This window comes from Diabrotica virgifera, chromosome 9 (genome assembly GCF_917563875.1).
Source record: "Diabrotica virgifera virgifera chromosome 9, PGI_DIABVI_V3a".
NCBI classification, from domain to species: domain Eukaryota; kingdom Metazoa; phylum Arthropoda; class Insecta; order Coleoptera; family Chrysomelidae; genus Diabrotica; species Diabrotica virgifera.
In genome coordinates, this window is record NC_065451.1 from 130640505 (window position 1) to 130648479 (window position 7975).

The 7975-nt window shown below is 34.5% G+C and overlaps 1 long non-coding RNA gene across 1 annotated transcript; it reads right to left on the bottom strand.

The window, feature by feature from the left end:
* Nucleotides 1-4481: 4481 nt before the first annotated feature.
* LOC126892566 (uncharacterized) lies at nt 4482-6733 on the bottom strand. Its single transcript, XR_007700908.1, has 2 exons — nt 6326-6733; nt 4482-5692 (listed from the first exon to the last, which is right to left on the bottom strand). It is a non-coding gene; the product is annotated as an uncharacterized LOC126892566 (long non-coding RNA).
* Nucleotides 6734-7975: the final 1242 nt, after the last annotated feature.

Genomic DNA, 7975 nt, shown 5'->3' on the forward strand with positions numbered 1-7975 from the left:
TGTGGGTCTTGCGTAACCCTATCAATCATATTCTGATACCACTCGTCAGGAGTTAAGGTGGACAAATCTAAGACATTAAGATCATGGACACGGGAAAGAGCATCAGCAACCACTACACCGTTGGCCTTTCGATGAACAATCTTATATGAATAGGCAGCCAGTTTGCATATCCATCGGGAAAGTCTCTGAGATGGGTTTTTCATACTATGAAGCCATACCAAGGAACTGTGGTCCGTAATTATGGTGAAATTACGGCCCTCTAAATAATAACGAAATGCTTCCAACTCATGTATGATAGCTAAGAGTTCTTTCTCAGTGGTGGAATAGTTTTTCTGGGCCTTATTCAATTTCTTACTCGTGTAAGCTATGGGATGTTCCGAGCCATCTTTCAACTGGAACAATACGCCACCAGAAGCAGTATTAGAGCAGTCAGTCATCAAATAAAAATGCTCATTAAAATTAGGTGACATCATGACTGGTGCGCTAGTTAGAGCCTCTTTAACGCGCCTAAAAGCTTCATCAGCCTCAGGAGTCCAGGTAATGGTCTGCCCCTTTTTCCTGTTCTTCAAAAGATCCGTAAGAGGTGACAACAAGGTAGAGTATGAAGGTACAAACCGGCGATAATATCCACACATTCCCAATATCCTACGGACTTGGGTGGTGGTCTTAGGTATAGGAAAATTCTTAATAGCAACTATTTTCTCAGGATCAGTCCTTAGACCCTGATTATCAACGACATAACCCAAAAACTTAAGACTAGGGCGACAAAACTGACACTTATCCAGATTAATTGTTAGATTAGCTTCCTTAAGACGTAAAAACAATTTATCTAAAATTTCCATATGAAGGGAAAAATCAGGAGTGACTACTAAAATATCGTCCAAATAATAGAAAACATAGGGCTCTAACTGTGGACCAATGACTAAATCCATCAGACGACACATTGTCTGAGGAGCAGAAACAAGACCGAAAGGCATGGTGACAAACTGGAATAATTTTTTACCACTGACAGCAAAAGCAGTATATTTCTTGCTCTCTTCACTCAGTGGGATCTGTAAAAAGGCCTTAGACAAATCAATCGAAGAGATGTATTTGGCATTCTGAAGTTTGCTCAAAATCACGTCGATTCGGGGAATTGGATAAGCATCCCTGTTAGTGGTGATACTGTTTAGTTTTCGACCATCAAAGCAGATCCTGAAGGATCCATCCTTCTTCTTTGTTAACCAGAGTGGGGAACAATAGGACGACGTTGAATGTTCTATGATATTTAAAGCAAGCATCGAATCTACTTCTTTTTCTAAATCTGCCTGCCAGGCTTGAGGTATGGGATACTGATATAATCTGAAAGGAGTAGGATTTCCCACCTCAATAGTGTGAGATATTAATGAAGTACGACCTAGTTTGTCATTTGAAGAAATAGTAGTAAACTGAGAGATCATATTCTCCAATTGCCTTTGTTCAGAACTAGATAAACTGGAAAAATCATGAATAGCACTAAGGGTAGACAGATTAAATTCAGATATGGAAAAAGAAAAATCAGAACAACTTAAGGTGCTATTAAAAGCATTGAAGAAGTCCATACCTAAAATTATAGAATTCTGTACAGAAGGAATAACATAAAATGTAATTTTCCTACATAAATTTGCCACTGTGATTTCAATTTGGAGTTTGCCTGTAATAGATTGGACTGTACCATCTGCAGTAGATACTTGCAAAGATGAAATGGGCATAATGGGAATATTAGCATTTTTCAATAAATTTAATGAATGTGCTCCTATCAATGAAATATTAGAGCCACTATCTAATAAAGCTAAACACGATTGTCCTAAAATTTGAATAGGTAGATATGGCCTATTATCATTTTGTTTCCTAACTAATAAAGAGTTAATATCTAAATCTAAAATATTTGGTTGGATACAACCATTATATGGAACTACTTCACCATCAAAATTATTATTATACTTAACACTACCAATTAAAGAATTTGTGGCTTTGCAACCCTGTGAATCATGTGCGTTCAACGTATCATGACTAAAACTTAATTTCTGGACTGATTTTGATTTGTGGTGTGTGCTTGTTTCCTGAACGATGCCTTCTTCCCTTTCCGATTGGAAGATGGGTTTGAGTTGCTTGGTGTGCTTGGGCCAGCTGTCTCGTTTTCTGATGGGGTTTGATTCCCTGATTGGGTGTTGGACGGAGAAACGCTCAGGGGACGGACCTCCGACATTTCGTTTCCCGAACACTTGACACAATTTCTTTTGAGGGTATTTTCCCTACCACAACCGTGGCAGAAAATACGAGTTTGTGGGATACCACAATCATTGAACTTATGATTAGACTGATGACAATTCCAGCAAACAACGGAACTAAAAACAGAAACATTACGTTCAGGGCCCTTATTTTGCCAAGAACGTTGTCTAAAGGAAGTTGGCTGAGAAGAAGAATTAGAAGAGGGTCGAGATGTGGATGGAGGCTGAGAAGACCAGGATAACGTTTCCTCCAAACGTTTGCACTTTACAGTGAGGTCATCAATACTCTGGATGTCCATAAGAGCTAACTGCTGATGATAAAAGGGCAGTAAACATTTTAAGATGATTTTTATTTTGGACAAATCAGATAACGGAGTATCTAAACGGCTACACATGCCTAATATAGTATTAATGAACATAGTGACAGACTCTCCTGGTTTCTGCTTACGGTTTTTGATTTCATCCAAGAGATCATCCTGGTATGAGTAAGGAAGAAAATCTGACTTCAACTTGCGAACCAGATCAGACCAACAAGATAAATTACCTCTATTATTCATGAACCAGGTAAAAGCAGGACCGGTAAACAATTCAGCTGAAGCAGCAAACAAATTTTCTTCAGAGACACCTCTAGATACTCGAAGACATTCGACCTTTTCTAAAAATGAAATCACATCCGTGTGCTGTTTTTCACCGGAAAATAAAACACCCCATTTGTGTACTTGAACGGGTTTGGAGTATGTAAAACTAGGAACGACACTGACTGGAGCATTAGGAGTAGATGTGGCTATGGGGTTAACTTTAGAATCAAGCTCACCCTCCAATGTAAGGATTTTAAGAGAAACAGACTTTTTAAAAGATTCCTGCTCTTCCGTAGTACACTGTAACAAGTGTACTCGGCCAGAAATATGAGCTAGACGAGATATTAATCTAACATATTCATTGTCCTGTACAGTTCCCCTAAACTTCTCTATTTTCTTCGACAAGCTATCCAACGTTTCGGATATTCCTTTCCGTTGGTCCTCAAAAGGGATATGTACAGCCGAAAGTTGGGTGAAACTCCTATTGCCTTCTTCTTGCTTCAAAGCACCCCGCAGAAGATTGCGTTTCCTATCGACAGTTGCCGACTCCTCTGGTACTACGTCCCTAATTTTCAACTCATAGTCCAATTCGTCCACCAGAAGATGTTCAACTTTAAAAGCACACATGATGAAAGCAAAAATTATTGACAAGCAATCCAAAGGTCAGAAATATGAAATATACTTAAGTTTGTACGCAAAATATATAAGTACGGAGAAAATATTAGCAACACACCAACAAAATCAAAAATGGCCAGCAAAATATATGTATCAAATAAATAAAGTAAATAAGGTATAATCAAGTAAATATAGTACCTAAATATTGGAAAAAAAATTAATTATTATACTTGTACTAGAAAAAAAAAATATGTAAGTATTAACGATTACGGTACGTACAAATACAACACTGGCTGAAAGAGTAAAATAATATAATCTAATAGATGCTAGTTACTTATACTTCGTTTCAAATTCAACCCAGAATGTAAGCTGTATGACAAAACTATAAACGAGGTTTCAAAATCTCAACTAATTAATAGATACAGCAGTGACAGTATATCTGTTAAGTATTAATAAGTAATTAAAAACAAAATAAATCAGAATAGAATGTATAAAAAGATATCAGAAGGAAATAATATAAATAAAAGAAAAAAATGAACTAAAAGAACTACTGTCTTAGAACCTATAAAAGGTTGGCACCAAGTTGGGCTGCCGATGTAACAAAAATACTACTTTGCAGTAGTATTTGTTGAACTAAAATGATAAGATGAAATGAATGAAGGAAGGGTGATGAACTGATAATGGAAGTATGGAGAGACAGAGGCAAACTGAATAGAGTTGGCTAGCTATAGATGCAAGAGAGCAACTTGACACTCAAGGATGGATACGGCTCGTTTGCATGCCTGTCGAAGAACAGTAGCTCAACCTAAAGAGAGATGATGACTAGAAAAAGGGAAATCTTTTAAGATAAAAATATATGTTCAGAAAATAAATTAGATAAATATAATAATATAATAAAAATAGAAGAATATAGGAGATAAATAAAATAGACTGAATTATGGGCGCCAGAAGTTGGAATGGACCAAACTTCCAGGTATCTTACACTGCTGTTAAATAGTAAATATATTAAATTCAAAAATGGGAAAAAAAATAATTGATATACAAAACAAATAAATATTTATTAAATATAACTACTTAGATTTTTGACAACCTCTGAGTTAGAAAAATACAAACTATGTAACTCTAAAATGACAATGGGAAATAATTACCTATAGTAATATAAATATAATCTATAGTTACATTAGTAATGGGGTAGCTCTTATATGGAGCGTACCCCCAACTTACATATACTAGGTTAAATAACAACCTTCACCAAATAATTGTACGATTGCAATACGTACAGCAACGTTAAACCCTATAGAACTAATGAACCAGAATATAATTAAGGGAGGATTATTCACAATGAATAATTTCCGTAACTCTCAAAGAGTTAAATAGGCACTAGCCTCATTAAGGTGAACCTACGGTCTACTTGATATATAAAAATCAGTTGCTTCGACACGTAGTCACTAAAAAATATAACAAGTAAAATGGATAGCTATTCAAAGGGAATAGCGTCCAAAGATATAATTAAAAATTGATTAAATGAATTTAAGTAAAGTTAAGCAAATAAGTTAAATAATTATGATTGACTAAAGAAAGATTAAAGTTATATGAATAAGTTAATAAATTAAGCAAATTAAGTGGAAAAAGTATATAAATTTAAATTGATAAGTGGAGACAAGCAAGGTTAGTACTAAAAATATAAAGTTAATTAAGTAAATAAATGGTACAAGTAAATTTCAGGTAATATATAAAGGTAAAGAGAATCTCATATGGGGAAAAGATGATCTGAGCTCAAACCTCTTTGACCAGAGAGTTTACTGGTTTGGGGAACACTATCAACTATTATAGATATATAAAACAATATGCAACTTAAATATTGAAACAAAATATGTGCGATAAACTATAAAACTTAATCATCAAAATAAATGTCCCGAGTCTTATACAAAAAATGAATGTGGTGTAATAGTGGAAGTGACAATCACTAGCAGATACCAAGTGTCCCAAAACAAACCCTATATGGTCCCCGAGAGTGTCCTTGCTACGGATTCCAAAATCCCTGGTAGGCGAATTAGCACAGGGATGGTGCTAGCTTGTACCAATTAATATACCGATGCCCTTCTGGGGTGCAGAGGGCAGGATACAAAGTAGGTATGTGGGAGGTTCTCCAGGCTGGTCTCCAAATGACCTGGCTTGGCGTAGAACGGTTGCTCCCAGTTGTGAGGGGAGCTGACGGACTGGTTACAGTTTAAGATTTCCCCCAAGTGGCTAAAAACAAACATGTCCCGTTTTAGTTTCAATGTCAGAATCTAAGGAAAGGTCAAAAAGCCAAAGGAAAAGAAATGAGATATCTTTTTTTTCAGAATGAACAACAAAAAGATCATTAGCAAAAACAATGATGGATTTGACCTTGATTCACATTACACACATTAATTTGGGATTTAACTTTAAATTCAATATTTAATACAGAATATGATTTTTATCTGAAAAATATGTCTATAAAGGGTATTTTTTTTATTATTAAAAATGGTATGGGATAATGTAATGTGTTGTAAATTTTAAGAAAAATACTGGCTTTTGGAACGAATTTAAGGTGGCTAGAATACACACAATCTAATAGAATAGAGAATAATGAATGTAATCTGTAAAATTTGAATTCAATATTATGAGGTTGACATAACCACACAAATCAAATGATATAATTTACAGGATATGTGACAAGATAATCTTCATCTGAGTGTATATTTTCGAACTATGGATATAATTAAAGATACTAAATTCAAAGAACAACTCCGATTCATACATTTACAGAAATAAATTCAATAGGAATTTAATATGACATGATAGCGGCCATATTCGTTCCTTTTTCTCAACCTTTTTAAGAGTAAAAAAAAAATTTACCGGATGACATGACTTCCAATTCCTCCGGGATCTCCCAAAACTTAGTCTCCTAGCTTCTCCAAAACACCACCAATAATTTGCCACTAAATATCACTTATAAAAGCTTGAAACTATTGTATTAAAATTTCCGTCCTTTTCAATCAGCCATCCGCCACTTTTCCGTTCTAGCGTACCAAGCGAAGTGTCCAATATTTCCTGTCGTTAGACGAGAAGCCCCACAGAACGAAACTCACATGACAGCGAATGGTGTCTAATACCAACTGAAGTACTTGTGCCAACTAATAGTTAAGTATGACGTCAGTCAAAGATTTATTTTAGTTAGATCTTATTATTTTTAAGTATAATTTAATGACAAACCGTTATTAAAATTTAAATAAAATAACTATAAAGATAATTAAAGTTAACGGACTGTTATAAAGACAAAAAATTAAGTCTGTAGTTAAGAGTAAAGTTAAGACTCTAAATTATTATTTTTCAAGTTACTATGTATTTGAAATTTGTATAATGCACATTTTACGTAAAACGTGCTCTACATAAATATACGTTTATTAAGCCATATCCATTTATATTACTACACATAACACTAGAGTCGGTGAGTTCGAAAACCGTATAAGTCCAAAATTTGACATTTTACAGTGAGGTAGCCCCTTCCTCGATTGGGCTTAAAAACCATCCAAGAAACTTGACATGTTGAGAATATATGTATAACCACAGCACCCTTACCTTTATATTAAACAAACAAATTTTGTGTTATTATATTCCCTGTAACAAAGTAAATTGTTTCAACTTCTTTAAAATGGAAAACAATGAGGAAGGTAAATCTTTATAATTATTATTACGTAGTTACCTATAATAAATACTAATAATTTGTTTAAGAAATGGAAGAAATTATTATTTACCATGTAAACCATGTTCAAGATGGCAGCATTAATATTGTAGACTATGTGGTCTGGACCACTAATCAGTCTAAAGTACTAACAGATTTATATAAAAAATATAAACCTAAGGTAGGAACTCTCCAAATAAGCAATTTAAAAAAAATATGAAAGCTTCAAGGAAATATGTAAATAAAAATTTAAATATAAATGTGTCCCCATCGCATTGCGAAAACAAATGGTGAGTATTGGAAAGGGGATCCAACAAGTTCGTAGAATCAGAGTAAACAAGTGGAGGACGAAAATGTGTTATATTTTAAGATGAAATGGACAGTATATTAAAATAAAAAACGAAATATTCATCCTGAAATACTTGTAATCGCTACAAAAGTTATTGACAATGTGTCGTTGGCTTCAGATGCAATTCAAAAGGAGACTGAAATGGAAGAAGTAGAGAATACTGAAAATCCAGTTCCAGTTATCCACACCGCTATATCTGCACCGAAAACCAATACAAAGCACCCAATTTTCAATCGAAATAGAATATTGGAAAATATGAGAATAGAGAGAGCAGCATATTATAAGGAGAGACTCTGTGTTGAAAAGCTATTACTTGAGAAGCAAAACCAATTACTTGAGAAACAAAACAAACAAAGGGAAAATCCAAAAGATTAAAGCCGGAGATACACATGCCCGTTACTAGCACACTGGCATACCAGTACCTAGCAAATACCAGCTACTGTCCCCAAATTGACAAGCGTGTACGTTAACTGGC